This window comes from Rhinoderma darwinii, chromosome 4 (assembly GCF_050947455.1).
Source record: "Rhinoderma darwinii isolate aRhiDar2 chromosome 4, aRhiDar2.hap1, whole genome shotgun sequence".
NCBI lineage: Eukaryota > Metazoa > Chordata > Amphibia > Anura > Rhinodermatidae > Rhinoderma > Rhinoderma darwinii.
In genome coordinates this window covers 396105331-396128065 of record NC_134690.1, presented here as the reverse complement: position 1 = coordinate 396128065, position 22735 = coordinate 396105331, and the positions used below count along the sequence as shown (strand labels likewise).

Genomic DNA, 22735 nt, shown 5'->3' with positions numbered 1-22735 from the left:
CGTAAAAAACTGCCTGTCACTTCTTCAGATGTAAATGGAGCCGTTTTCCATGGACTCCATGGAAAACCAGCTTCAATTACTTCCGTAGTGGACGCAGCAAAAGACGCCTGCACATGCCATTACGGCTGAAATTACGGTGCTGTTTTCTCCTGAAAACAGCACAGTAATTTCAGCCGTAACAGACGCTGCCGTGTGAACATACCCTCAGGGCTTAAAATGTCCGGGAAATAGCCCCAATACATATGTGTCCGCCCCAAAAAAAAGTGTGTGTATAGGAGACAGCATAGCATATCTATAGCACTACGACCCTATAAACTATGGATAGGATTAGATACAGTGGCTGAGCAGACAGTATCACACATGATAGGATTAGATACAGTGGCTCAGAAGGCAGTATCACACATGATAGGATTAGATACACAGCTCAGCAGACAGTATCACACATGATAGGATTAGATACAGTGGCCCAGCAGACAGTATCACACATGATAGGATTAGATACAGTGGCTCAGCAGACAGTACCACACATGATAGGATTAGATACAGTGGCTCAGCAGACAGTACCACACATGATAGGATTAGATACAGTGGCTCAGCAGACAGTATCACACATGATAGGATTAGATACAGTGGCTCAGCAGACAGTACCACACATTATAGGATTAGATACAGTGGCTCAGCAGACAGTATCACACATGATAGGATTAGATACAGTGGCTCAGCAGACAGTATCACACATGATCGGATTAGATATAGGGCCCAGCACAGTATCATACATGATTGGATTAGATACACAGCTCAGCAGACTGTATCACACATGATAGGATTAGATACAGGGCCCAGCTCGCTGACATTGCGGCTCCAGCGCTGGACCCAGGAAAGGTAAGAATAATAATTTTGCTTCTTTATGTGTTACTGATTATTTTTGTGTGTTTGTGTTTTTTTTACAGGTTCGGTTGTTGGACTTCGGATACGAGGACTTCAATGACGGCGTTTTTTTTATTCTCAATAAAATGGTTAATGAGGGTTGTGTTTTTATTTCAATAAAAAAAATTTCTATGTGCTTGTATCTTTTTAAACTTTATTATCACCGCCTTAGTAATGGCCGCTGGCTGATTGACAACCTCCATTACTAAGGCGAGGCTTAATGTTAGCCGGTGCAGAGTCTACACTAACCCCCATTATTACCCCGGTACCCACCGCCACCAGGGGTACTGGGAAGAGCCGGGTACAAACCAGTACCCGACCAGCTGTAGTGACGGGCAGGCACCGGGGTGGCCGCAGGCTGGTAGTATTAGGCTGGGGAAGGCCAAAAACAGTGGCCCTTCCCACCCTTGTAATGCTGCCTGCTGCTGCTGTGTTGTATCTGGCTGGTTATGAAAATTGGGGGGGACCCGACATCGTTCTTTCCAATTATTTTTTAAATGACGTGGCGTCCCCCCCATTTTCATAACCAGCCAGATACAATAAAGCAGCAGCAGCCTAGCATCACCAGGGTAGGAAGGGCCACTGTATCTGGCCTTTCCCCTCCTGATAATACCAGCCTGCGGCCACCCCAGTGGCCGACCATCACTACAGATGGTCAGGTACTGGATCGTACCCGGCTCTTCCCAGCACCCCTGGTGGCGGTGGGTACCGGGGTAATAAAGGGGGTTAGTGTTAGCCTCTGCACCGGCTAACACTAAGCCCTGCCTTAGCAATGGATGCTGTCAATCAGCCGGCGGCCATTACTAAGGCGGTAGTAATATAGTTTAAAAAAAACCACAAAGACATAGAAAAAATATTTTATTGAAATAAAAAAAAAAAACACAACCCTCATTAACCATTTTATTAATAAAAAAAAAAGCTGTCATCGAAGTAGTCCTGGAATCCGCCGTAGTCCAACGACCGAACCTGTAAGAAAACACACAAAAAATGATTAGTAACACATGTGTTAGGGTATGTGCACACACACTAATTACGTCCGGAATTGACGGACGTATTTCGGCCGCAAGTACCGGACCGAACACACTGCAGGGAGCCGGGCTCCTAGCATCATAGTTATGTACGACGCTAGGAGTCCCTGCCTCGCTGCCGGACAACTGTCCGGTACTGAAAACATGATTACAGTACAGGACAGTTGTCCCACAGCGAGGCAGGGACTCCTAGCGTCGTACATAACTATGATGCTAGGAGCCCGGCTCCCTGCAGTGTGTTCGGTCCGGTACTTGCGGCCGAAATACATCCGTCACTTACGGACGTAATTAGTGTCTGTGCACATACCCTAAGGCTTAGATACAGGGCCCATGTGTGATACTGTCTGTGGGACCCTGTATCTAAGCCTACCACAAGGTAGGCTTAGATACAGGGTCCAGCAGACAGTAATCTTATACAGTATAAGATTACTGTGTGCTGGGGCCCTGTATCTAAACCTACAGTGTGGTAGGCTTAGATACAGGGCCCAGCAGACAGGATCACGCATGGGCCATGTATCTAAGCCTACCATGTGATTGGCTTAGATACAGGGCCCAGCAGACAGCATCACACAATCTGTGATCCTGTCTCATGGGCCCCCTAAGCCTGCTACATCGTAGGCTTAGGGGTTGTGCAGTCCCTAAACATTGATGGCCTATCCTCAGGATAGGCCATCAATAGCTGATGTGTCGCCCGGGACCCGCAAATCAGCTGTTTTGAAGGGGCCGCAGCACTCGTACGAGAGCTGCTTCCCCTTCATTTCACTACTCGCCCACACTGTGAATCGCCGAAACCGATTCACAGTGTGACCGGAATGAAGTGACAGGAATGAAGGGGAGCAGCTCTCGTACGAGTGCTGCGGCCCCTTCAAAACAGCTGATTGGCGGGTCCCAGGAGTCGGACCCCGCCAGTCAGGGCTATCTTACCTTCCTCTTCGGCCGCGGCGGGAGTTCTGTCGTCTCGATGCTGTGCGCGGCGCATAGCGCTGTGACGTCATGTGCTGCGCACAGCGCCTGACGTCAGGACCTCCGCTGCGATCCGGAACCAGGAAGGTAAGTAAAGTATGTTACTATAGTAACAGGGGCCCGCGGCCCGAGTTACTATAGTAACTTTTTATTGATGTGGTGCGGGGGGCCGTGGGCCCCCCTGGCTTCGGGGCCCGGTCGCAATTGCGACCGCTGCGACCCCTATAGCTACGCCAGTGGTCCACGGGCCTCTGTCTCAGTCCTCAGCATCGCGCAGCTGAGAACTGAGTCGGCCAGCAGAGGAACGGGCCCCCTTCCCACGCGGGGCCCTTGTGCAGCTGCACCGGCTGCACATGCGGTATGTCCGCCCCTGTGTGGTGGCTCCCAGTGGTTCATCTGATGTGTTTGAGGTGAAGGAGATCCCAGACTGCAAGAGGGTAGGAGGAAGGACTTTCTATTTGGTGGACTGGAGAGGGTTTGGTCCTGAGGAGAGACCCTGGGAGCCAGAGGAGAACCTCAATGCCCCTACCATAAGGAGGGGTACTGTTACGGCTGCGGTCATGAACCACGACCTCCACGTACCTGCCTCCCGCAGATCTTCCTCTTCCTGCCGTCGTCTCCTTCCCCGGAGACGTTGGCACATGCGTCCGCTCTGTCCCGTAGTGCTTACTAGTGGGAGCGCGCGTGCTGGTTCCCGGCCTTAAAGGGCCAGCGTGCGCATATGTAAATAATTAATTAATTATTCCCTGATCAACCTGAGCTATAAAAAGGGCCCTCCCCTTCTGATCCTTGCCTGAGCATTGTTAGTCAATCCCATGTTAGTCTTTGCAAATGGTTCCTTAGTGTTATCCTGTTCCCGTTGTTTCTCGTGCCCTGCTACCTGTATCCTGTGCTGTGTTATTGCTCCTGAGCCTGTTTAGTGATTGGAGTCGTGTCCTACTACACCCATTGTCAACCGCCACGTCTGACGCAATCTACTGCACCTGCTTTAATCCGCCACGTATGGCGCATCATACTGCACCTGCTGTCACCCGCCATGTCTGGCGCAACCTGCTACACCTACTACCATCCGTGCCAGAGCCACTGCCACCATCTGGACTATTTCAGGTACCCTTGTGCAACAAACTCGTATGGGCTTTTGTGTAGACTGTGACTTGGCTAGCTGCCTCTCCGCTATGACAGAGCAGCCTAGTGGATCCACATACCCCTAGATCATGACAGGTTCTTGATTGGGTTCAACCAACTTCACTAAAGGCTCTGCAGAGGTTCCTGGATTTTGCTAATTATTTCCGAAAATGTATTCATCATTTTTCCACCGTTGCTAAACCTTTGATGAATCTTATGAAAAAAGGATCAGACTTGGTAAATTGGAAACCTGGTGCGGTCTCCGATTTGAAAACTTGAAATGTTTTTTTTAATAAAAAAGCGCCTGCACTAGTTCAACCTGACATTTCTAGCCCCTTTATTGTTGAGGTTGATGCCTAAGAAATAGGCGTGGGGGCTGTGTTGTCTCAAGGATCTTCTGTACTAACTAATTTGTGTCCCTGTGCATTTTTTTCTCGCAAATTTTCTGCCACTGAGAAAAATTATGATATAGGTAATCATGAGCTTCTTGCTATTAAGTGGGCGTTTGAAGAATGGCGCCACTTTCTGGAGGGAGGTAGACATCAAAATATTGTACATTTCTGTAATAAGAAAATATAATTATAGCGACATGAATCATGAATAAGCAAACAAATTCCCCTCCGCCTATCCCTCTTGTGTGATTATGTCTAGAGCTCCATAATACACTCCTGGCAAAAAGTTTTGAGACTGACATAAATTTGGGTTTTCACAAAGTTTGCTGCTTCAGTTTTTATAGTGGCAATTTGCATTAACTCTAGATTGTTATGAAGAGTGATCAGATGAATGTCAATTAATTGCAAAGTCATTCCTTGCCATGAAAATTAAGTTAGTCACAAAAAAAACATTTCCATTGCATTTCAGCGCCCCTGCCACAAAATGACCTGCTAACATAATTTCAGTGATGTCCTCATTAACGCTTTCTCCTGAGCTAATGAGAAGAATTCAGCTGATGTCATGCTGATTGAATTATAAAAGCAGACTGGTTGCTTTAAAAATGGGATGGTGCTTGAAATCATTGTCTTCTTCTGTTAACCATGGTTACCGCCAAGGAAACACATGCAGTCATCATTGCTTTGAATAAAAAGGGCTTTACAGGCAAGGACATTGCTGCTGGTAAAATTACCCCTAAATCAACCATTGATCGGCTCATCAAGAACTTCAAGGAGAGAGGTTCAACTGCTGTAAAGAAGGCTTCAGGTTGCCCAATAAAGTCTAGAAAGTGCCAGGACCGTTTATGAAATCAGTTCAACACCAGTGCAGAGCTTGCTCAGGAATGGCAGCAGGCAGGTGTAAATGCATCTGCACAGTGAGTCGAATGATTTTGGAGGCTGGCCTGGTGTCAAGAAGGGCAGCAAAGAAACCACTTCTCTCCAAGAAAAACATCAAGGACAGACTGACATTCTGCAGGAACTACAGGGACTGGACTTCAGAGGACTGAGGTAATGTTATTTTCTCTGATGAGGCCCCCTACAGACCGTTTGGGACATCTGGAAGAATGATTGTCCGGAGAAGAAAAGGTGAGCGCTACCATGAGTCCTGTGTCATGCCAAAAGCAAAGCATCCTGAGACCATTCATGAGTGGGGTTGTTTTTAATCCAAGGGAGTGGGCTCACTCACAATTTTGCCTGAGAACACTTCCATGAATAAAGAATGGTATCTAAACATCCTTCAAGATCAAGTTCTCCCAACGATCCAAAAGCACTTTAGTGATGATAATGCTGTTTTCAGCATGATGGACCATGTTACAAGGCAAAAGTGATAACTAACTGGCTCGGAGAACAAAACATTGACATTTTGGGTCCATGGCCAGGAAACTCCCCAGGTTTCAATCCCATTGAGAACCTGTGGTCAATCCTCAAAAAGCCGGTGGACAAACAAAAACACAGCAATTGTGATAAACTCCAAGCACTGATTAGGCAAAAATGGGTTGTCATCAGTCAGCCTTTTGGCCCAAAAGCTGATATCCAGCATGCCAGGGCGAATTGCAGAAGTCTTGAAAAAGAAGGGTTAACACTATAAATATTGAGTCTTTGCACAAACTTGATGTATTTGTTAATAAAAGTTTGAAAACATATGAAATGCTTATAATTGTACTTCAGTATACCATAGAAACATCTGACTAATCATCTGACTAAAAGATCTAAAAACACTGAAGCAGCAAACTTTGTGAAAACCAAAATTTGTGTCAGTCTCAAAACTTTTGACCAGGACTGTAGTCTTATTATATATTACCAGAATTTTGTGTGATTGTGTGAAATAATTCTTAAAAATATATATAGTTTGCCCCAAATCTGGCCCCAAATTATGAGGAGATGTTGAGTTCACATAACACAAGAGAATATTCTGAATTGCTGAGAATATTTTATTGAAATAATCAACTTTCATGCATATGGCAGTACTATAGGAATCTACTTCATTGAAGACGGAGGTCAAGAATGTTTATCATGTTCTTATAACCTTGTATTCATTCTTAGGCCAATGCTGAGCGGAGCCACTGTAAATGTGAAGAAAAAAAAATTATATAAATCAATAAATTATTAAACTAAATTATTAAGTCATTAAAGGGGTTTTCCCATAATTTATATTTATCACCTATACACAGGATAGGCGATCAATAACAGCTCGGTGGGGGTCCGACCGCTGGAACCCCCACCAATCCCAAGAATGGGCTTATGTGGCTCTCCCTGTGCGCCCCATATGAATAACTTAGCGCTATTTCCAACAGCCTCATACTAAGTTAATAAAGCAGTGGACGAGAATGCGCTGTACTGCTCCATTCATATGGGGTGCACAGGAACGGCCAGGTAAGCCCATTTTTGGGATACGTGGGGGTCTGACTACTAGGACCCCCCCCCCTGATAGGATATTTATTACCTATCATGTGGATAGGTAAAAAAAAAAAAAATGGATTATGGGAAAACCCTTTTAAATTGTTTTAAAAATGTGATTATGGCGGTCAGGACATGTTATAGTTTTACAACAGCTGGAGAGTTACAGGTCATATATTACAGTTACAAAGGTTAAAAAAGATCATCAAAGATCATCAAGTTCAACAGTTCTGCTTTTAAATGGCATTCACCATTGTTGCATAATGTATTGTATAAGAGCTACACATATATCTCTCTGACTTTTTATTCTGTAGTATACATGGTTGTATTCGCCCATCAGAATTCCAGATGATCTTCTGGTGGGCCCAGGTTCTGACACAATAATGGGTCCCAAAGTTCCAGCTGAAGACAACCGCATATGGAGGTGACTTTGGAGACAATCACTTGACACTTGGGTCTGTTTTTTTATGGGTGGATTCACATACAATTTATAGATGGAGGTTGGGCCCCCAGAATCATCTCTTCTGGTGGACCCAAGGGACCTTAGTCTGGCACTGGTCACATACAGTATAAAAATATTTTTGAACATATCTACATAAAACAAAGCTGACTTGTGGTCTTTTGATCCATGACATTACAAGATGTAAGTTAGTATAAGGGCTGAGTAGCCTGGTACTTATCAAGGCCGGATTATAAGAGGGGTAAAAAAAGCAAATGCCCAAAGCTTCGACCATATTGACAGCTCTACATTTTCTTGCTGCATCAGCATTGACAGATTCAGGTATGTGCCTGATGAAGACCACAGTGCGTGGTTGAAACGCGTTGCAGCAATCGAATTTTATATTGTTCTTTTTTAATAATAAAATCGTTGAAAATATACCCTGACGATTTTGTGAAGATACCAGTACAATCCACACCTGAGCGCCCGTTCAGAGGAGCAGCTTTTTCTTCCTAATCTGCATTAGATTTAGGTATAGAAACCCAATTACATGGGTAATGTATGGCAGGGCCACCATGAGAAATCTTTTGGCTTGATAAATCCCAACTGTCAGGGCCTCTACGTGCACCACCTTTCTGTCAGCAGGTTATAGACTTTATACTATTGGGAAATGTCTAACAAAAAAGGTGGATCAATAGACGGCAGGTCGGGAATCAGGATAACCGTGACTACTCCTGGAGAAATTCATAACAGTATATTTGGAAATTGCTGCATATGCAGGTCCCTAAAATGTAAAAAAGTTGTCTGGTTGAGAAAAAAACCCATTTATAAACACCCATTTAGGGTAATCTGAGTTAATAGAGGGGGGTTTCAACATGCCCGATCCTTTGTTCCTAAGGGAGACTAGCTGCTCACAGAGGAGTCTAGCAGCGGCTTATTCCCCTCTCCCCACCGAGCCGAGCGTGCATGTGTATGTGGAAGTTGGGAGGAAATAGCTTTCGACTGAACCAACAGCTACTGACAATAGTCACATATACAAAATAAATAAAGTGTATTGCAATATACCAGTACATTAAACACTCACCTCAGACATAGACAAATTGATTGTTCCCTTTTGAGTGGGATCCAGGGTTTTAAACATGTCTGTGGTGAGAAAATAATAATAATTTATGGATTATACATGTTACCAAGTAATGACGGAAAAGGAGAAGCTGCTAAACACTGCTCATCTTAAAGGGATTGTACGGAAGTAAAAAAATCTATGGCTGCTTTCTTTTTTTAAAACAGTGCCACAACTGTCAACAGGTTGTGTGCAGTATTGCAGTTCAATCCCATGTTTTGCAATGAAACTGAGCTGCAATATCAGACACAACATATGGGCAGCTGTGGTGTAATCCTGTAAAACCCCTTTAAGTAAAAACAATATACAATCCTCTGTAAATGTATGGGGGAAGGTAATGTATGGGTTGAGTTGTGGCCTTAATGTTTACATAAAGCTGCAGACATTAAGGAGGGGAGGCCCAAAGGCTGAATTACTTTTTATTTATCACTGTTTTAGTAGGCCCATAGGCATTTAGACTCAGGGCCTTTGACTGAGTAAGTGGTAAGGGGTTAAATATAATGTTGTTGAATATGAAAAGCCTAGGAAGTTTTTTATCTGACCGTCCATTGGTTGAATTATTCTGCAGTGCTGATAGGGGTGGTGGTTGTAATTATGCTAATGGCAGGGGACTTATATAGGCATACACCCTTCATCTCTCCTCTCAATGTGAGGAGACATTTTTTCCCCTCCCTTGTTTTTATTGTTTTTGGTGTATTGTTAATTTATTTTGTTTACTGGTATTTAAAAAAAAAAAAAAAAAAAAAATATGATAAAAAAATAAATAAATAAAACATTCAATGCATGGTGGGTTTACATTATAAGCAGTCTACCTACATGCTCCGCAAAAGACTTCTTGGCGTACGGTATTTATAGACTGAGTTTTAGTGGTCATGTTTTTTTTGCGTTGTTAATGATTTTATATTTAAATAAGTAACTGTGGCCGACCCGAGTCAACCCACAATTAAAAGTTATTCTCTCTCCGGTTTCTTATTATGAATGTTTAATACTTAGCCTAGGACATGCACGAATATCATATATAGTTAGTCACTGAATACCATAAACAATATATTAACTTTATTATATGGGTTTTTGTGACTAAGTGCCCCTAAGACTATGATCAGTCAAGATGTTGAACAAATTACTTAATTGAAATCATAAGCTGTGCATGCCTTGACACAATCCCCCACCATCATAATAGAAGCAATCACACTGCCCCAAAGTGCCAATCTACAGTAGAAGTCCGTGACTAGAAGATAGTCTGAGGGCACTAGAGGTACTTACCCTGAGGTTCACAAACCACAAGTTGATGCACTCAACTGGTGGACCAGGAGTGGGGCATTGGTGTCTTTTAGCTGGACGGCCATGAGGCCATGGCATCTTATCCTCGTCCGACTGGGATAAGAGGCAGACTGAGTCGTGAAGGAGGGGGAACGCCCCTTCTCTGTTATACGAATAACCAACAGATCAAGGAAGGAAGGGAGGGAGCTGGGGGGAAGGGGAGGTAAAGTCAGAGAAAAGGGGCACAAGCACTGTGGCAATGTAGTCAAGGACTGCATACTTCAGAGTTAGGGCCTGTTCACATCACCGTTCGCTTTCCGTTCCGGGGTTCCATCGGAGGTTTCCGTTGGTTGAAGCCCATAACGGAAAGTGAAACTGAAACCACAGCTTCCGTTTCCGTCACCACTGATATCAATGGTGACGGAAACATTGCTAATGGTTTCAGTTTGTCACCATTCTGGCAGGTTTCCGGTTTTCCGACGGAATCAATAGCGCAGTCGACTCCGCTATTGATTCCGTTGTTAAAACGGAAACCTGCTGGAATAGGCCATCAATGTTTAGGGACTGGACAACCCCTTTAAGCCTATGATGTAGCAGGCTTAGAGGGCCCATGAGACAGGATCACAGATTGTGTGATGCTGTCTGCTGGGCCCTGTATCTAAGCCAATCACATGGTAGGCTTAGATACATGGCCCATGTGTGATCCTGTCTGATGAGCCCTGTATTTAAGCCTACCACATGGTAGGTTTAGATACAGGGCCCCAGCACACAGTAATCTTATACTGTATAAGAGTACTGTCTGCTGGACCCTGTATCTAAGCCTACCTTGTGGTAGGCTTATATACAGGGCCCATCAGACAGGATCATACATGGGCCCTGTATCTATGCCTAACACACGTGTTACTAATCGTTTTTTGTGTGTTTTATTACAGGTTCGGTCATTGGACTACGTCGGATTCCAGGACTACTTCGATGACGGCTTTTTTAATTATCAATAAAATGGTTAATGAGGTTTGTGTGTTTTTTTTTTTCATTTCAATAAAATATTTTTTCTATGTCTTTGTGGTTTTTTTTTAAACTATATTACTACCGCCTTAGTAATGGCCGCCGGCTGATTGACAGCATCCATTACTAAGGCGGGGCTTAGTGTTAGCAGGTGCAGAGGCTAACACTAACCCCCTTTATTACCCCGGTACCCACCGCCACCAGGGGTGCTGGGAAGAGCCGGGTACGATCCAGTACTTGACCATCTGTAGTGATGGTAGGTCAATGGGGCGGCCTCAGGCTGGTATTATCAGGCTGGGAAAGGCCAGAAACAGCGGCCCTTCCCATCCCGGTAATGCTACCTGCTGCTGCTTTATCTGGCTGGTTATGAAAAATGAGGGGGACCCCACGTCATTTTTAAAAAATAAAATAAGAAATAATTGGAAAGAACGATGTGGGGTCCCCCCCAATTTTCATAACCAGCAAGATACAACACAGCAGCAGCAGGCAGCATTACCAGGGTGGGAAGGGCCACTGTTTTTAGTCTTCCCCAGCCTGCGGCCGTCCCGGTGCCTGACTGTCACTACCGATGGTCGGGTACTGGTTCGTACCCGGCTCTTCCCAGTACCTCAGGTGGCGGGGGGTACCGGGGTAATAATGGGGGTTAGTGTTAGCCTCTGCACCTGCTAACATTAAGCCCCTCCTTAGTAATGGAGGTTGTCAATCAGCCAGCGGCCTTTACTAAGGCAATAATAATAAAGTTTAAAAAAATACAAGCACAGAAAAAATATTTTATTGAAATAAAAAAACACAACCCCCATTAACCATTTTATTGAGAATAAAAAAAACGCTGTCATTGAAGTTCTCGAATCCGAAGTAGTCCAACAACCGAACTTGTGAAAAACCACAAACACACAAAAATAATTAGTAACATAAAAAAGCAAAACAATTATTATTCTTACCTTTCCTGGGTCCAGCGCTGGAGCCGCAATGTCAGCGAGTAGAGTGCTATATCTAATCCTATCATGTGTGATACTGTCTACTGAGCCACTGTATCTAATCCTATCATGTGTGATAGTCTGCTGAGCTACTGTATCTAATCATATCATGTGTGATACTGTCTGCTGAGCTGTGTATCTAATCCCATCATGTGTGAAACTGTCTGCTGGGCCTTATATCTAATCCTATCATGTGTGATACTATCTGCTGAGCAACTGTATCTAATCCTATCATGTGTGATACTGTCTGCTGAGCTACTATCTCTAATCCTATCATGTGTGATACTGTCTGCTGAGCCACTGTATCTAATCCTATCATGTGTGATACTGTCTTCTGAGCCACTGTATCTAATCCTATCATGTGTGATACTGTCTGCTGGGCCACTGTATCTAATCCTATCATGTGTGATACTGTCTGCTGAGCCAATGTATCTAATCCTATCCATAGTTTATAGGGTCGTAGTGCTATAGATATGCTTTGCTGTCTCCTATACACACACACATTTTTTTGGGTGGACACATATGTATTGGGGCTATTTCCTCTGACATTTGATGTCCTTAATGACGCCCCTGGCTGCTAGTGCTGCATTGTTGGGTCACTTAGGAGACCCAGTGATGCAGCTGAAAGCTGCGGACTGTCGGCCATGAGAAGTTTGCAGGGGGGCCCAATAAGAACTTTTGCATCGGGGCCCATGAGCCTTTAGATACGCCCCTGGTTCTACATATAATTGTGACTCTGCAGTCTCCACTATAAATCTAAAGAACAGAAACACTCGGATCATAGAGGAGCATTAGCATCACTCTGTTCAAATGGCAGCCACCCCATTTGTACTTAATATCAAAGGGCTGGTGAAAAAGAAAAGATGCCCGTTTTCCCACTAACAAACAATACTAAATCTGGATTTAAATAGTTCTACAAATTTCGAGAAACATTACCAAGATGACATCTTTACTGTTGGTGCTTAGCTCGGACCTTCATCTGAAATCAGACCCAGGTAAGCAGACCTTTACTAAAACTAGTTAAAGAGAACTTTTCACTACCCCAGACCTGTGCAGCTGAGTGCACCATGTTAGGGTATGTTCACACGGCCTATTTACGGACGTAAATCGGGCGTTTTTGCCCCGAATTACGTCTGAAAATAGCGCCTCAATAGCGCTGACAAACATCTGCCCATTGAAAGCAATGGGCAGACGTTTGTCTGTTCACACGAGGCGTATATTTACGCGCCGCTGTCAAAAGACGGCGCGTAAATAGACGCCCGCGTAGAAGAAGTGACCTGTCACTTCTTTGGCCGTAATTGGAGCCGCTATTCATTGACTCCAATGAATAGCAGCGCTAATTACGGCCGTAATTGACGCGGCGTTCAAGCGCCTGCACATGCCGGTACGGCTGAAATTACGGGGATGTTTTCAGGCTGAAACATCCCCGTAATTTCAGCCGTTACGGACCCCCGCCGTGTGAACATACCCTTATAGGCACTGCTGTACAGACCCTGGGGCACTTTAAACTACCTGTCAAGCCTCCTCCTTATTTGAGATATCGGTGCTGTTATTATTGGCGCCCGATATGTAAATTACCCTCTCTACTGTCAGTGGGGTGTTTCTTTTCATGGAAAGGGCAGGGGGCGTGATACTTAGCCCTTTGATACTGTCCAATCAGTTATTGACTGTGTCAGAGCGGTTTGTGCTGTGTAATCTCTCTCGCGAGATCACATAGTCTTGTCATCACTGTCCTAATAGAGCTGGAGAGAGAAGGAGAGTGTGCGCAAGTGCACGTGTGGTATCCCAGAGTATGCAGATGTTATGAGAGGACGTGATGGGGGTAGTAGTCCCCCTAATTGCTGGTTTATTGGTGATGTCACGGTCGCTGCAGTGGGGTCCTACCCTGGGCACCTCTCTTAGGACACGCAGCAAGTCAATTGTCAAAAATGGAAAGCAAAATCAGACACAGTTCTCTGCTAACCAAAAGTCTCTTTACTGAGGAGAACTTCCAGAAAGTGCAGCAATAATTCACAGCAATGCAGTCTCTCATTACAAGTATAGTGGAGTGTGGATGTGAGGAGGACCCCTTGTTAGCTGACTTGCAGGGATATGCTTGTGAGGGGTGATGCTGACACAGTACTTTCCTCAGATTATGCAGTTTATGGTTTTGGGGGAGACACAGTCCTTATTATGGCTACAGAAGGGATCTACACCGGTTGGCTCCCGGCGGGTGACTAACTTGAGGGAAATGTAGTTACTCACGGTTACTGGGCCGCGGTATCCGACAGCCGGACGCGGACCTAAGACACGTGGCTTGGAAACCACGGAGCACTGGACTTGACCGGAGGCCTGCTTTAAGGTCCAGGATTGCAGAAAGGCTCCTCTTGAAACTGCTCCTTTCTGGCAGATAGATTCTCTCCTTCTCGGAGGCGGTAGAAATGTATATGTTATCCCCTCTGTATGGACTGGTGAAGGGTCCTAGGAATATCTGTGCTTTTCATGGGCCGTGAGATTCACCATGCAGCTCCTAGGCGTGGCAGGTAGGTAGCTGTAGATTCCCTGCCATCTCTTGCACAGCATGGGTTGCTGGCACCTCACACTAGACTTCCCAGAACTCGTCTGCACTGGTTTTCCTGCCCTCTGCTAAGAGGTAGGCTGGGCTACAGTCTCCACCCACAGAATACTAGAAGTTTCTGGAGGGAAAACTGGTTATGACTTAGCAGTGATTGAAATCCTACACTCACATGCACTTACAGTGGGTCAACCATAGATGGCAGCAAATGATAATATACACAGTGTATGCACAGGAAATACATGACAAAACAGAGGCATACTGACAAACAGTACTATTACATTATGACAAACCTAATACCATACGACAACTACTCCTATTATGGAAGTAGGGAGTGTACTGGGACACTACACACGCACGCGCAGCTCCGCTGCCACAGAACAGAAGTGGAGAGAATTTACATCCAGTATGACGGCGACGGTGTCTTGTAAGACAGTGATGACAAGACTGCATAGGTCTGGGCTAGTGAAAGGTTCTCTTTAAGTACTAAAACTAGTTGGGACACTATGTACCGCTGAACAAAGTATGTGCTATAAGGGATTGTTACAGGACATCCCTGGAGGCCTCGAACTGTCAATATATGAAGTATTTTTGACACCTGCCTTGGGAGTGTGGCTGTCAATAAAAGCTGTTCATAGCTATAGAAATATCAGCCGGTGAAGACGTATATGAAGGTCCTGATTGTGTCATAATACATGTGTATAGAATTGATAAACGTTCAAATGAATCAATGGAAGCTTGCTAGATATGTTAAATCAGGTGTCTCAAGCACGTGGCCCGCCGGCCGCATGCGGCCCGTGAGGCTATCATCTGCGGCCCGCGGGACACAGAGCTGCTAGTAAAGGCTCAGGGACAGTTTTTTCACGGTCTTCCCTAGAGCGGAGTCGTGGGCAGAGCGCTAGCATAGGCACTGCTCCGGGACTCTGTGGAATCCACTGACATCGCTGTCCATGAATGGACACGCGATGTCTAGGGCTTCCCCAGAGCGGAGTCCCGGGCAGAGCGCTAGTATAGGCTCTGCTCCGGGACTCTGTGGAATTCCCTGACATCGCTGTCCATATATGGACACGCAATGTCTGAGGTATCCTCAGAGCCTGAGTACCGGGCAGAGCGCTAGTATAGGCGGTGCTCCGGGACTCTGTGGAAAAGCGATGTCTAGGGCTTCCCCAGAGCTGGACAGTGATGTCAGGAGCACAGCTGGAGTCCCAGTAGGAGTGCTAGTAGCGCTCTGCCTGGGATTCCAGCTCTGGGGTTGCCTCTGACATCTTTGTCCATATATGAACAGTGATGTCAGGAGCAGAGTTGGAATCCCAGGCAGGGTGCTAGAAGCGGCTCTGCTCCGGGACTCCAGCTCTGGGCAAGCCCCTGACATCACTGTCCATATATGGACACTGAGGTCAGTTGCTTCCTCACATTCTGATCCAGGAGGATCCCCTGAAGTCACTGTGTATGGACAATGACATCAGGGGCTCCTCCAGCAGAGGAATCCCTGGCCAAAGCGTCGGCAATGCTCTTGCTGGAGATTTCACTCCTAGAGGGAGCCTTAATGGAGCTATCTACTGAGGGTGTCTGTGGCGCTATCTACTGAGGGTGTCTGTGGCACTATCTACAAGGGGTGTGTGTGGCATTATCTGCAGAAAGCACTGTGGCAGCATCTACAGAGGGCACTGTGGCAGCATCTAGAGAGGGCACTGTGGTAGCATCTACAGAGGCCACTGTGGCAGCATCTACAGAGGCCACTGTGGCAGCATCTACAGAGGCTACTGTGGCAGCATCTACAGAGGGCACTGTGGAATTATCTATAGAGGGCACTGTGGCATTATCTACAGAGGGCACTGTGGCATTATCTACAGAGGGCACTGTGGCATTATCTACAGAGGGCACTGTGGCATTATCTACAAAGGGCACTGTGGCAGCATCTACAGAGGGCACTGTGGCAGCATCTACAGAGGGCACTGTGGCAGTATCTAAAAAGGGGCTGCCTAATCTTGTTATTTGTGTGTCTGCCAAACGCTGCCAACTGAGCCGCCGGACTGCATTTAGCGAAACAAACTGTAAAACTGAATTGTTGAAATAAGCACGTGAAGAAATCTCGCAAATTTCCGTTAAGTTTAAACCTAGCGTTATTATTATAGTAATGTAGTATTGTTCTAGTAATGTATTGTTATACTAATGTAGAATTATAGTAATGTAGTATTGTTATAGTAATGTAGTATTTTTATAGTAATGTAGTAATGTTATTTTAATGTCGTATTATTATAGTAATGTAGTATTATAGTAATGTAGTATTATAGTAATGTAATATTATAGTAATATAGTGTTATAGTAGTTCAAATAACGAATTGATTAACAATAATTTTGTAATGTATCAAATTTGAAAGTAATGCGGCCCGTCAACTTCACATTTTTTTCTATATGTGGCCCACTTACCCGGCCGAGTTTGAATTCACCACATGTGTCATAAAATGGCAATAAGTTTACACTCACTGAGCGCGGTCTCCAGCTGCATCATGTTTCCAACAACCTGATCTAAGAGCGTGATCCCATCAACATTGATCATTCTGTCAACAACGAGCCCTACGGTGTTGTTTTCAAGAGGAAAACCTGTAAAATAAAATGTGATATTAGTAAAAGGCATCTATAGGTACCAAGAGTAAAACACAATATCCAAGGAATAAATAAAAATCAATGCAACTTTACTTGTGCTTGTTACCCACTAGGTCTTATGTGGAGATAAAGGGTTGGCTCTGGTTTCACCTGTTTTATATTTATTATTATAGCTATGGGTATCAATCCACTAGGCACGTGATTGGATCCTAATTGTTTTAGACATTCATATGATGCCTTCTGTGATTTTATTATTTTTAACACATTCATGAATGGTCACCATGACAGACCCAGTGCTTGTTGGTGGTATATTCTCCAAAGTATCTCACCAAAATTGATACCCATATGGTATGGACCATAATTTAGTGACACACCAGAATAACCAACAACACCTTCCTATGTACTTCAAGATAGATCTACTGATTGAGAGGAGGCTTCTCCGTACAGAACATAAGGAATATTGAAGGGAGACACAACCGGGAGAGCAGGCGGTCCAGTTATTTAGGCTTCCTTGCTTCCCGATCTCCTGGCTGCTTCTCCCACCATCACTTTTATTTAACTGTGTTTTAATTAAGGTTATTTTGGCAATGTAAAGACTATAAAACACATAACATCTAGATATAACAATTCCACTAGAACGAAAAATTGGCAGCTACACATTGGGAAAAATTCACCGCAGTGCCCAAGTACTGCTATGTTTACAATCATTTTGCGTCGCCTAAGCATAAGATCACCCTTGAACTTTCTTTATTACAGATCAAGTAATAACACAAGACAAAACGCAGTCAAGATACAGGAACACAAGGGGGGTAAATTGAGCCTGACAATCGAGACGTAAGCTATGGTGATAGTAAAGATTTACAGCTGATCTGAGTGATCCAGTAAATGTCTAAAGGATCCCAAATATATTCAAAATTGTCAACCTAGTCCTGTATAAGGGCTGAGCGATATTCTAAACTTCGAACATCTTTAATTCTAGCGTACAGTTCTGAACCATAGAGTGGGGGGGGGAATCTGTTTCTATTGCCCAGCTATCAAACATCGGGCCACTGTTAGAATATACAGGAGCAGCCTGGAGGAACGCTGCACTACTGGGACAGATGGAATATTAAGTCAATACGATAATGGATCCAAAGGGATGTCACATCCTAGTATTTGGTGAAGAAGGTGCTTAAAGGGAACCTGTCACCAGAATTTCACCTATTGAGCTTTACATATCTCTCGCAGGCCGCTGCTATCAAAAGTTCATTGCCATTATCCTCTCTCCTAAACTCCTCCTCAGACTGTAAATAACGGCCTGCAAACATTTTGCACCTTTTATCGTAATAATCCGGTGTCCCGTTGTGCGTACACACCAGAAGAGGACATCAATGCACAGGCGCAGTATTTTGTGTGCTGGGTAAAGGCGAGGAGCTGTCCATCAAAAGTAAGGAGGCGGGAAAAACTCGGAAAGACTTGAGGAATGAAGATTTGACTCTTTTCAAACGAAGATCTGACTCTTTTCAAATGAAGATATGACTCTTTTATGCTCATTTGCATACAGTGTGGAACACTAAAAAGCTGAATACTAAAGCTACAGAGCCGACTAAGAAGACAATTATAGGTTATATAGAAATGATTTTTCACCCACTACCACTCGGTAGTGCTGGTTTAATAGGTCAAATGCTGGTGACAGGTTCCCTTTAACTCTTGACTAAAAAGATTGGATTAAAGGGCTAAGCAATATAACTGGAGGATCCCTTTGAAAAATTTAAATTCAATGGCTAGGACACTAGATTGCATAGAAGCCTATTTTATAAGTGTAGATGTTGAATGTTAAATTCAGATAATATTACCAATTCAATAACAAAAAAATTGCAAGGTACCTGCTTGTATTAACCCGTTTCGGTACTCAGAAGCATTAATGGTTCCTGAATTATCAGTGTCCACCGACTGGAAAATGTTCTAGATAGGAAAGAACAGAAAAATGATATACACCATTATCATGGACAAGCTTAAATGGGGTTTCCTAATATCTCTCTAAGTAGTTCAGGAGAAAACATTGTGGTTTATGAAATAATCCCTATGCAGTGAGCTCCCTCTAGTGGTGGCTGCTGGCAGACAGAACTTTAACATTTAGCTGCATGGTTGTAACGTCCGTGGTCGCTGACCACAAACTCCTTCCATTGTGTCGATGCCCTTCTCTCCAGAGATGTCTGCACATGCGGCCATCCTGTTCCGCAGCCACCACTAGGGTGCGCTTGCGAGCTCACTCCAGTCTTAAGGAGCCAGAGCGCACAAATGTGTGAGATTGAGCTGATTGCTCCCAGATCACCCTGGACTATAAGAAGGGCTCTGCCCCTCCCTGCATTGCCTGAGCTTTGCTGTCGCTACCCTAGTCTGTCTTTGCAAATGGTCTCCTAAGTGTTTTCCAGTTCCCAGTGTTTCCCGCTCCTGCTACCTGTAAACTGTATCCCGTGCTATCCTGGTCCAAGTGCCGTATTGAGTTGGAGTCGTGCTGCGCTGAGTACCACGCCTGTCCTGCTACACCACGCCTGGTGCCTGCCTGCTGCCTAGTCCCAGCCGAGCCTGTCTTGCTACTGTCTGAGCTACCACAGGTACCCTATACTAACTATAGACTGTGACCTGTGTCCTGTTGGTCAGCTGCCATACTGTTAGGGCGGTATGGCCCAGTGGGTCCACGTACCCAACCTGACAATGGTTGTGTGAAAGGAAGTTGGAAATTTGTATCAGAAAAATAGAGCTTCGACCCCTATAAGAATTATGGATCTATTTAGATTAAATAAAACTTAATTATAGGTACACAATATAATTTATTATTATATAATATAAGGTGTTAACCACTAACACCCAATAGACATCCAGGGATATTAGATATTAACCCATAACCATCCTAGACCACCGTGGATAATGTATATCAATATTAACCTTTTCATTCCCCTAAACCATCAGAGATACTAGGAATTAATGGCTAATACACAATCATAGAATATGTCCGTGTGACGGCCATTAAAATAACGGCCATCACATGGACACATATATTTCAATGGGGCCGTTCATACGGCACTTGTTTTAACAGACCGTGTGAAGGGTCCGTTGAAATATAGAACATGTCCTATTTTCTTCTATTTTCACTCAAGTCTATGGCGATCTGTGAAACGGGTCCCAAAAGGGGGAAACTTGGACGTGAAAAACTGCCAGTTTTCATGTCCGAGTTCGTGTGAATCTGGCCTAATGGGTATTGAAGGGGAATTTTGATGTTTCTGTCATGGGTACGAACATAGTTGGAAACATCCCTAAAAATCCAGCATTTGCCCCTGGTAGAAATTGTCTTCTTTACACTGTGAATATCATCTAGTAAGTGATGAGGCCATTATATAATAAAGAAATGTGCATAATTACCAAGTAGTTTTTCACCTTCAACCAAAGTTTTTGGAATTCGTCTGTGCTCAGTGTCCCTGTATTGTCCACCTGTATATGGTGCAGTTAAGGTTCTTTCAAGAGGATTTTTCAGCAGAAGGTGATCAAAAATAGTCAGTGTTGGACATGTAAAAGGAGCATTGAATGAACAGGAAAATTATAGGTATGTGCGCCATTGGACTGTCCCGCTCCCGCTTCTGCCCAGCTGCACCACATAGCGCCTAATTATGCCAAATTTCCAATCTATCTACAAGATAGGCCTAGTGGCGTAGGTAAAGGCACATGGGCCCTGGTGAAAATGTTCAGCCTGGGTCATCCCCTCCGCGCAACCCCTCTTTACGGCCACCGTCTGTGGCCCATCTATAATTTCAGTTGCATCCCTGGGTCTCTTAAGTGACCAATCGATACAGCACTAGCAGCCAGGGGCCTTGCTAGCGTATTAAAAGATCAAGGAAAAAAGCCCCAAGACATACTTTATAACACGCAAGCTTAGATACAGCAGCTCAGCTCTATGTATGATATTGTAGCTCTAAAAATTTAGATACCAGTTTTACACAGAGAAAAGTCACTACAGCAACATCTGGTGCCTCACAGGTGATGTCTTCTTGATTGGAGTCATTCAATATCTCTTTTCTTCTCTATCCAGCTCAGAATGACATGACGCTGTCTCCAAGCCCTGACTCATCTTTGCACACTAACTCATCATCCTGCTGCCTCAGTGCCTCCTACACAGTATTAGTGCCCCCTTTGTGTCCCACACAGTACTAGTGCCATCTTTTTGTGCCCCACACAGTAATAATTCCCCCATTGTGTCCCTCACAAAGTAATAATGACCTCTTTTGTCCTACAGTAATTGTGCCCTTCTTTGTGTCCCCATTGTAAAAAGTAATAATTCCCCATTGTGTCCCCAACAAAAATAATACTGCCCCCTCTGTGCCCCTCATGGTAATAACAACACCTACAGTCTGTTCAGACACTGTGGGGTACGCAGCCACACACCGTTATTTCCTACTGTACCCGTACTTTTTTTATGCTCTCCCCCCTGCGCGCCATGCGGCAGCCTGTTCTTACTAAATACTCCCCCCAGTGTACTGGAGAAGAGACAGGGAAGGGGAAATCAGGATTCACAGGATGACACATGCCATGCTGTGCAAGAGGGATAGCATAAAAGAAGTAAGGGTACAGTCAGCCCTTGTGTGGTGAGGGGGCCCGTGGCAGCTGCAATTGCTGTGACCCCCTATAGCTATGCAACATGACTACACTTATCAGCCAAACCAGAGATACCCATCTGTAGGCTGGAATCTTTCAGTGTTGTTGCTCCACATCAGTACAGAGTAGGGCAGGGAAAGATCCAGGAGGGAGGGCAGAGAAAAACGTTGCTCAGCGTATACCATTGCAGATTTGGCCTTGTTTGGTCAGACCCCTCATTAATCCCTTAAATATACATGAAACAAGAAGAAAAATAAAAGTGGAAAACAGAAACACCTGATCGTACATTCACAGACAGGTGTACACTAGATGTTTTAGTCTTTCTGCCTTTGCACCACCTGTATTTACACCCCAGGTTATGGCCACCATCAATCATCCTTATGTGTCGTTTCTGCTGCTGTAAAGGATACGTCCATCAGCTTTATCATCTGTCGGACTGTTTTCGTACTGAATTCATTTAATTTGTAATCAGGATCTGTACAGAGAGAAATATTGTTACACTTCACTTACATTATACATTGAGATCATTTGTGTCTTTCTTAATAAAATATTTTATCTGTAGAATTTAAACATTTGATGAAAATAAGATGAGTATGGCTACAAGACAACAGAGGATGTAGAGGATAAATGATGCCCTATTACAACCAAAGCCTGCTGGAGAAAACAGACAGTGATCACGCAAAATGTGTGTATGTAAAAAGCCAGGACGAGGGATAGGCAGAGTAGGTGGTCACCAGTAGGACACCAATGGGAGGTTGCTGCAATTTATGGATTAAAAAATAAAAACTGCTCTGCCTTAAAGGGTAACTAAACTTTCCGAGCACTGAGACCCTGACCAATCGCTAAAATGAAGCAGCAGAAGCGCTTGGGTGAGCACTGAGCCGCTTGGTTTCAGACCGGCTTTTCTCGGAACGTCGAGCAATTGGTGTACGGGCTCAATAGAAAGTCTATGGTTTAAAAGGCGCATACTGAATCCTTACCTTGGGGGTAAAATAAAGTAAAGGACCCTTTACACATATTGTACGATCGGTAGTTTGAAAATTAAATTAAGAATTGTCAATGTGTTTGGGCTGCAGTTACAGGTTTCAGTTAAGTCCAAATTGTATGAGCTGCATCCAAAATCATTATATAAGGATAATGAATGAAAAAAATATACAATTCAAGTTAAGTCTCATAATCATTGGGGATGGAGAGGTTTCAGTCACATCATAGTTTTTTAGTACGTTATATATATATATATAGACACATACACAGTATATAATTTTTCTAAAGT

At 44.3% G+C, this 22735-nt stretch overlaps 1 pseudogene; it reads right to left on the bottom strand.

The window, feature by feature from the left end:
- Nucleotides 1-6384: 6384 nt before the first annotated feature.
- Nucleotides 6385-22735, bottom strand: part of LOC142760278 (calpain-2 catalytic subunit-like) — a 73688-nt pseudogene continuing 57337 nt past the window's right edge.